Genomic DNA, 9,487 nt, shown 5'->3' with positions numbered 1-9,487 from the left:
AGGCTTCTATATAGCCATTTCCCGAGCCACTTTATCTGTTTTGTTACTGTCCCATGTCACTGAATCTCTTCCCTCCTGATATCCTGAGCAATGAATAGTACTCACAGTTGTTGGCTTCATCAGGGCATCTAAGAGATGGCAAAGGCATCTGTGGTGCTGATGTGCTGGGGGGTTGGGGTTCAGCCATCCCAGATGACATCGTTTTGTCCACCATGGCAGCACCCACTTATCTCTGACCTTCATTCATGAAGAGAACTGTTCCCGTCTGTGGACAAGGTCCTTGGCTTTCAGCAGCGGTCAATCAGCCAGTTGCAGAGGTCTTTCCTCCATCTATGGGCTTCTGCCAGTGTTTGACACTCATGTTGTAGTGGCTCCAGATCCGGATTGGGCAGCAAGGTGACCAGATTGTCCCCAACCGGTAGAGAATCTAGTCCATGGCAGCTGACCAGTGGTCCCATCTTTTGGGACACTCTATTCAAAGGCAAAACATCAGCCACTCTATCACAGTTTAAGTCCTGGATTGGGTGATAATTGTTAGTGCCCGGCTGGCAGGAGTGATGTGTTCCAGGCAGAAAAGCACTGAGCCACACATCTCCCAGCATCAGGTACTGGTGCACTGAGATAGGTCTTAAGCTCCACATTCACAGTCTGCAGATATGTATACACCTGGCCTCACCCAGCCATTTTATCCCACGCAAGCCATTTTGGAGAGCAATTTTCTCATGAGCAAGGGATAGGGGCAGTCAGGGATGACCATGAATTAGTAGGTGGGTTACCCGGCCCATGCCAAGGTCCACTGTTCTTCGGGCAGTCCATAAGTATTGTTCGTTGCCAGTAGCTCCTTGCACTCAAGGTCTTTGGATATTGGCCCACTGGGGGGGGGGGGTATAGGAGCACAGAGCATTGGGTCCCTGTCCAGCACTCTAGGACCAAGAAGCTCTCCAGTGGCCCCTCTTGTTCTTTCTTGGGCAGTGCCTGACCCAGTGTCTTTAGCCAGGAATTCTCTTCTGTTGCCAGGTACTATCTTCCTAGGTTCCTTAACTACTGTGGGCAGTATGTGTTCTTCTCTTGTCTTTTATCTCTCTTTAGCTCTCTAGCTTCCTCTTCTTTTTGTCTCTTTTAGCTTCCTGCTCTTTTTTACCTTCTCTTTTCTCTTTTAACCTTATTTTCTCTGTAACTTATATTAACTCTCAGCAACATATAATAACTCTCTCAGTGACTTAGCTTAACCCTTTAAATTTCTGTAACTTTTTCTTCATATCTTTTTCTTATCTTAGCCAGATTGGTGGGGCATTTTCCAGCCCCTCAGAGACCCACCCTTGGAGTCTGGCGGCAGACCTGGAGCACTCCCTACCTTCAGGCGTCTGAAGAGAGCAGGCAGAAGTGAGGGTCTTCCATCCATCTCTGGAACACTTTTTCTGGCCTCTAGTAGGATTCTGTCTTTCCTCGGTGGTAAAGAAGACCTGTAACAGTTACCAACAAGCATCTCAAATGGGATGGTGAGAAAACAAGGGAATCTTGAGAATAGAGGTCCATTGAAGAGGGCAAATAGCATTTAGTCACACAGCTAAGCCAAGAGGCTTTCTTGGGACAAAAAGACCTTGTGTCTGTGAAACAGAAAAGTGAGCAGAGGGGCAGTCTATCTGTTACTTTGATTTTCCCTTAAGGAGTACCTCCCTTTAGTGCCAGCTCAGTGGCTTTATCGCTCAAGAGACCCATCCTCTAAATGGCATTAGGCTTCCAGTAAAACTAATAACAAAAGGATGGAGAGACGTTAGAACCTGGGTGTTAGATACTAAGCAGCTGACAAAAGAATTGTAACCAGTTCACCTGGGGCTTTCAGGACCTCAGTAGCAGCCCTTTACCAAACTTTCTCAGTGGGCTAAAGGCCCATGGAAAAGAAAACATTAATCCTGACCTTGGCCACAGCCAAAGCCTGAATTTTAAATTTTGACTGGCAAAACAAAACAAAGTTCTTTACAGTTTGTTGTAGATTTTTTGAAACTACTTTAGGGGCTTCTCTGTCCCCCAACCTGGGACATTTCGACCACAGGGGCAGGAACTGGCTGCTGTGGGGATAGGATCAAAGGCATTCTCCATGCTAATGATGACCAGTGAGAAAAGTAATTTAATGCTGGAGACTGACTCCTCTCTTGGAATAGGGCCAGCAGATAAGGCAGGCTCCCTAAAGAACTTTTCTTAATGAGCACTCTCTTTCTGTGAGCAAGAGTTGAAGGTCTGGCCACTAAAAGCAGAAATTCCTTTCTTGTTCTTGTTTTCTTTAGAGTCCTCCCCCACCTCACTCTTAGCTTTTTTAGATCATTCTTCCTGTAGCATTTCTAACACAGCCTGTCCCTTTTTTATAGCCTGTTGACAGCATTTCTGATCTTTTAGGCAGCTAACTCCGCCTTTAAGATTCCTTACTCCCAGGCAAAATTTAAATCCTTTTCCAGCTTATCTCAGCTGGACCCAGAGACCACGAACCAAGGTGTAGTAATTCACTAAGAAATCTCTCTGTAGTGTTTCTTTTTATCTTAAGCCTTTTCCTTTTAAACAGCTCCTGAAGAGCTAGAAAAATTGGGTGAGACTTGAGAAATCCCCATGCTCACTGCAGCAGCTCCGCAGCTAGTTTCGCTCCCCCCTACTGTGTGCTGCGAGCACAAGCACAGATAAAACACTATGTTTTAAAAAATTAACGTTGGCTATCAACCAACACACCGCCACTAGAGCCGGGTCCATAAAATTAAGTTTTCTACTCACTGTATTTGTTTTATAGCAGGCGGCCTAATCTGGGGAACTTTTTTATTTACGAGCGGTTTTGTCCTCAAGTTTTTGTTAATGTCTGTTTACACAACTGTTAACAGCACCTAGGCTGATCACGGGGAGTAAAGGGAGGGGCCTCTCTCCTTGGGGAGGAGGCTCAAGAGAGAAAGACAAAACTCCCTGGCAGAAAACAATTTTTCTCAAGCAAATTATTTTTAACTTTTAACTTAAGCACCAAGAGGACCAAGTAAAACTCTTTGACGAACAAAGCAAACAGTTTCATGATTTCAAACACAGTCATCAGTCCAAGATTTCAAACACAGTCGTCAGTCCAAATTCAAACACAGTCGTCAGTCCAAAATTCAAAAACGAAACAAAAGCCAAAAAGACACTCGACAATACCACAGAAAACAAACCAGACAAACAAGACCAAGACAAAGCATCCTATAACCAATTTTCACAGATGCCTGGTAACTTCAGTACCTGGCCCAAACTGCAGCTTAACCTTAGCTGCTTTTGGGATGAGATGGACCATCTGATTCCACCTCCCAACAGGATTCCAGAGTGTCCTCTTGTCCTAACATCCGTCCAATGGTCCACCATCAAAGACAAAGGGGTTATCACAGTCTGCCCCATGGCAAAGAAAAAGAACACCAAACACAGAAACAGAACATAGACAGCAGACACTAAGGAGCACTCTGTCTCCTTTGTTCCAGAAAAACCACAGTCAGGTCCTCCTGACTGCCCACAGCCGGGCTCTTCCGACTGTTCTCCGCCCGTGGAACGTCTTCCAGGGGCTGCAGCCTGAGGGCCCCGGGGCATCCCCCGCTTCCGCAGCCAGAGGGTCCTCACGAACCACAAAGGCAGCTGCACCGATTGGGGATACACATCCACTCTCCTAGCACAGGGCAGGAATACACATCCACCCTCCTAGCACAGGGCAGGAATACACATCCACCCTCCTAGCACAGACACAGAGTGAGATTCCACATCCACTCTCTAAGCACTGACCAGAGTGAGATTCCACTTCCACTCTCTAAGCACTGACCAGAGTGAGACTCCACGTCCACTCTCTAAGCACTGACCAGAGTGAGATTCCACTTCCACTCTCTAAGTACTGACCAGAGTGAGACTCCACGTCCACTCTCTAAGTACTGACCAGAGTGAGACTTCACCGGTACCGAGACACACATATATACACACACGACGGAACCAAAACAGAGACAGACACAGACTGACAAATGCGGCGCCGCTCACACAGAAACACTCAGACAAACATCCAACTCACCTCCAAGGGGTCTTCGGAGTCTGGGGTGGTCGCGCAGATCCTGGACGAGCCCCCATTATGAAAGATCCCACGCAGAGAGACCCTTACTCAAGTCTTGGGAAATCGCGGACCCCAGACACAGAGAGACCATTTTGGATGTAATAAGCAAAGGCAAGGTTTATTACGGAGACCTATTACAGAGATCTCCGGGCCGACACGTATCCCGTACAGGAGACAGAGGTGTCGGCCCCGAGAGGCTGGGAAAAAGAGTATTTAAAGGCAGAGGCTGTGAGCACCAGGGGATGGGGGATGTCAAAGGGGAATGCACCACAAGTTACAAGATTGTTTTATGGCTCCAGGAGATAAGGGGACGCCAGAAGGTTTTATGGCCCCCTGGTTCCTGGAACAGAGCTACTAAATCAGGAGAAGGGTAGGGTCTTCAGGTCCTCATTATTTTTAAAAGTTTGTCAAAATTGATGGAGCATTTGTATTTGAAACACCTCTGGTTAGGCTTGGGCTGCCCGGTTTCCTGGAATGCTCTCTGCAGGACACAATGGCTGAAAAGCACAAGTAGGGGCTTATCAGGGTCTAGAGGACATCTGGTTAAAGTATGACTCTGAGTAAGCTGGGGGGATGTCTTTGGATGGTTTATGGGTCAGTCCTCGATAGCCTGAGCTGGTTTTTGCATTCCTTTTCTTTATCTTTATGGCCTGCTATTCCTGGCGGCAGGGCTTAGCCCTGAGTTTGTGGCTTTTGGGGCTTACTCTTTTAATTTTATATTTCTAAACCTAGAATTCATATAATTCTCCTTTCACTGTATTAATCCTGCCAATCCATGAGTATGGGAGATCTTTCCATCTTCTGAGATCTTCCTCAATTTCTTTCTTCAGAGGCTTGAAGTTCTTGTCATACAAATCTTTCACTTGCTTGGTTAAAGTCACACCGAGGTATTTTATCTTATTTGGGACTATTGTGAAGGGTGTCATTTCCATAATTCCTTTCTTAGCCTGTTTATCCTTTGAGTAGAGGAAAGCTACTGACTTGTTTGAGTTAATTGCATTCCCAGCCACTTTGCTGAAGTTGTTTATCAGGTTAGGTAGCTCTCTGGTGGAACTTTTGGGGTCGCTTAAGTACACTATTATACCATCTGCAAAGAGAGATATTTTGATTTCTTCCCTTCCAATTTGTATCCCTTTGACCTTTTATTGTTTGATTGCTCTGACTAGGACTTCGAGAACTATATTGAAGAAGTAGGGAAAGAGTGGGTAGTCTTGTCTAGTTCCTGATTTTAGTGTGATCGCTTCAAATTTCTCTCCATTTAGTTTGATGTTAGCTACTGCTTTGCTCTGTGTTGCTTTTACTGTGTTTAGATATCAGCCTTGAATTCCTGTTCTTTCCAGGACTTCTATCATGAAGGGGTGTTGAATTTTGTCAAATGCTTTCTCAGCATCTAATGAAATGACCATGTGGTTCTTATCTTTAAGTTTGTTTATATAGTGGATTACATTGATGGATTTTCATATATTAAACCATCCCTGCATGCCTGGGATGAAGCCTGCTTGATCATGATGGATGATTGTTTTGATGTGTTCTTTGATTTGGTTTGCAAGAATTTTATTGAGTATTTTTGCGTCAATATTCATAAGGGAAATTAGTCTGAAGTTCACTTTCTTTGTTGGGTCTTTGGTTTTGGTATAAGAGTAATTGTGGCTTCATAGAAGGAATTTGGTAGTGCTCTGTCTATTTCTATTTTGTGGAATAGTTTGGGCAGTATTGGTATGAGGTCTTCTATGAAGGTCTGATAGAATTCTGCACTGAACCCATCTGGACCTGGGCTCCTTTTGGTTGGGAGACTTTTAATAACTGCTTTTATTTCTTTAGGAGTTATGGGGTTGTTTAGAGTGTTTATTTGTTCCTGATTTAACTTTGGTACCTGGTGTCTGTCTAGAAAATTGTCCATTTCCACCAGATTTTCCAGTTTTGTTGAATATAGGCTTAGGTTCTGTATGACATCTGTCCAGGATCTTCTGGCTTTCATAATCTCTGTTGAGAAGTCTGGTGTAATCTTATAGGTCTGCCTTTATATGTCACTTGACCTTTTTCCCTTACTGCTTTTAATAATCTTTCTTTGTTTTGTGCATTTGGTGTTTTAACTATTATGTGACAGGAGGGATTTCCCTTTTGGTACAATCTATTTGGGGTTCTGTAGGCTTCTTGTGTGTTTATGTGTATCTCTTTCTTTCCGTTAGGGAAGTTTTCTTCTGTAATTTTGTTGAATATATTTACTGGTTCTTTAAGTTGGGAGTCTTCACTTTCTTCTATACCTATTGTCCTTAGGTTTGATCTTCTCATTGTGTCCTAGATTTCATGGATGTTTTGGTCTAGTACCTTTTTGTGTTTTACATTATCTTTGACAGCTGTGTCAATGTTTTCTATGGTCTCTTCTGTCCCCGAGATTCTCTCTTCTATCTTTTGTATTCTGTTGGTGATGCTTGTATCTATGACTACTTGTCTCTTCCTTAGGTTTTGTATCTGTGTTGTCTCCTTTTGTGCTTCCTTTATTGTTTCTATTTACATTTTAAAATCCTGAATGGTTTTGTTCAATTCTCTCACCTGTTTGGTTGCGTTTTTCTTGTAATTCTTTCAGGGATTTTTGTGTTTCCTCACTAAGGGGTTCTACTTGTTTACTTTTGTTTTCCTGCATTTCTTTAAGGGAGTTATTATGACCTTCTTAAGGTCCTCCATCATTATCATAAAATGTGATTTTAAATCCAAATCTTGCTTTTTCGGTGTGTTTGGATATCTAATACTTTCTTTTTTTTTTTTTTTTTTTTATTAACTTGAGTATTTCTTATATACATTTCGAGTGTTATTCCCTTTCCCGGTTTCCGGGCAAACATCCCCCTCCCCCCTCCCCTTCCTTATGGGTGTTCCCCTCCCAACCCTCCCCCCATTGCCGCCCTCCCCCCATAGACTAGTTCACTGGGGGTTCAGTCTTAGCAGGACCCAGGGCTTCCCCTTCCACTGGTGCTCTTACTAGGATATTCATTGCTACCTATGGGGTCAGAGTCCAGGGTCAGTCCATGTATAGTCTTTAGGTAGTGGCTTAGTCCCTGGAAGCTCTGGTTGCTTGGCATTGTTGTACTTTTGGGGTCTCGAGCCCCTTCAAGCTCTTCCAGTTCTTTCTCTGATTCCTTCAATAGGGGACCTATTCTCAGTTCAGTGGTTTGCTGCTGGCATTCGCCTCTGTATTTGCTGTATTCTGGCTGTGTCTCTCAGGAGAGATCTACATCCGGCTCCTGTCGGTCTGCACTTCTTTGCTTCATCCATCTTGTCTAATTGGGTGGCTGTATATGTATGGGCCACATGTGGGGCAGGCTCTAAATGGGTGTTCCTTAAGTCTCTGTTTTAATCTTTGCCTCTCCCTTCCCTGCCAAGGGTATTCTTTTTCCTCATTTAAAGAAGGAGTGAAGCATTCACATTTTGATCATCCGTCTTGAGTTTCGTTTGTTCTAGGGATCTAGGGTAATTCAAGCATTTGGGCTAATAGCCACTTATCAATGAGTGCATACCATGTATGTCTTTCTGTGATTGGGTTAGCTCACTCAGGGTGATATTTTCCAGTTCCAACCATTTGCCTACGAATTTCATAAACTCGTTGTTTTTGATAGCTGAGTAATATTCCATTGTGTAGATGTACCACATTTTCCGTATCCATTCCTCTGTTGAAGGGCATCTGGGTTCTTTCCATTTTCTGGCTATTATAAATAAGGCTGCGATGGACATAGTGGAGCACGTGTCTCTTTTATATGTTGAGGCATCTTTTGAGTATTTGCCCAAGAGAGGTATAGCTGGATCCTCAGGCAGTTCAATGTCCAATTTTCTGAGGAACCTCCAGACTGATTTCCAGAATGGTTGTACCAGTCTGCAATCCCACCAACAATGGAGGAGTGTTCCTCTTTCTCCACATCCTCGCCAGCATCTGCTGTCCCCTGAGTTTTTGATCTTAGCCATTCTCACTGGTGTGAGGTGAAATCTCAGGGTTGTTTTGATTTGCATTTCCCTTATGACTAAAGATGTTGAACATTTCTTTAGGTGTTTCTCAGCCATTTGCCATTCCTCAGCTGTGAATTCTTTGTTTAGCTCTGAACCCCATTTTTTAATAGGGTTATTTGTTTCCCTGCGGTCTAACTTCTTGAGTTCTTTGTATATTTTGGATATAAGGCCTCTATCTGTTGTAGGATTGGTAAAGATCTTTTCCCAATCTGTTGGTTGCCGTTTTGTCCTAACCACCGTGTCCTTTGCCTTACAGAAGCTTTGCAGTTTTATGAGATCCCATTTGTCGATTCTTGATCTTAGAGCATAAGCCATTGGTGTTTTGTTCAGGAAATTTTTTCCAGTGCCCATGTGTTCCAGATGTTTCCCTAGTTTTTCTTCTATTAGTTTGAGTGTGTCTGGTTTGATGTGGAGGTCCTTGATCCACTTGGACTTAAGCTTTGTACAGGGTGATAAGCATGGATCGATCTGCATTCTTCTACATGTTGACCTCCAGTTGAACCAGCACCATTTGCTGAAAATGCTATCTTTTTTCCATTGGATGGTTTTGGCTCCTTTGTCAAAAATCAAGTGACCATAGGTGTGTGGGTTCATTTCTGGGTCTTCAATTCTATTCCTTTGGTCTATCTGTCTGTCCCTGTACCAATACCATGCAGTTTTTATCACTATTGCTTTGTAATACTGCTTGAGTTCAGGGATAGTGATTCCCCCTGAAGTCCTTTTATTGTTGAGGATAGCTTTAGCTATCCTGGGTTTTTTGTTATTCCAGATGAATTTGCAAATTGTTCTGTCTAACTCTTTGAAGAATTGGATTGGTATTTTGATGGGGATTGTATTGAATCTGTAGATTGCTTTTGGTAAAATGGCCATTTTTACTATATTAATCCTGCCAATCCATGAGCATGGGAGATCTTTCCATCTTCTGAGGTCTTCTTCAATTTCTTTCCTCAGTGTCTTGAAGTTCTTATTGTACAGATCTTTTACTTGCTTGGTTAAAGTCACACCGAGGTACTTTATAGTATTTGGGTCTATTATGAAGGGTGTCGTTTCCCTTATTTCTTTCTCGGCTTGTTTCTCTTTTGTATAGAGGAAGGCAACTGATTTATTTGAGTTAATTTTGTACCCAGCCACTTTGCTGAAGTTGTTTATCAGCTTTAGTAGTTCTGTGGTGGAACTTTTGGGATCACTTAAATATACTATCATGTTATCTGCAAATAGTGATATTTTGACCTCTTCTTTTCCGATCTGTATCCCTTTGATCTCCTTTTGTTGTCTGATTGCTCTGGCTAGAACTTCAAGAACTATATTGAATAAGTAGGGAGAGAGTGGGCAGCCTTGTCTAGTCCCTGATTTTAGTGGGATTGCTTCAAGTTTCTCTCCATTTAGTTTAATGTTAGCAAC

The 9,487-nt window shown here is 43.2% G+C and overlaps 1 long non-coding RNA gene across 1 annotated transcript; it reads right to left on the bottom strand.

Annotated features, from left to right (window-relative positions):
• Positions 1–1,262: 1,262 nt before the first annotated feature.
• On the bottom strand, positions 1,263–4,334 carry LOC148007845 (uncharacterized). Its single transcript, XR_015652708.1, has 2 exons — positions 4,052–4,334; positions 1,263–1,463 (listed from the first exon to the last, which is right to left on the bottom strand). It is a non-coding gene; the product is annotated as an uncharacterized LOC148007845 (long non-coding RNA).
• Between the last annotated feature and the right edge of the window lie 5,153 nt (positions 4,335–9,487).

Source organism: Rattus norvegicus, chromosome 1 (assembly GCF_021556685.1).
Source record: "Rattus norvegicus strain SHRSP/BbbUtx chromosome 1, alternate assembly SHRSP_T2T, whole genome shotgun sequence".
NCBI classification, from domain to species: domain Eukaryota; kingdom Metazoa; phylum Chordata; class Mammalia; order Rodentia; family Muridae; genus Rattus; species Rattus norvegicus.
This window is presented reverse-complemented; position numbering and strand designations above follow the sequence as displayed.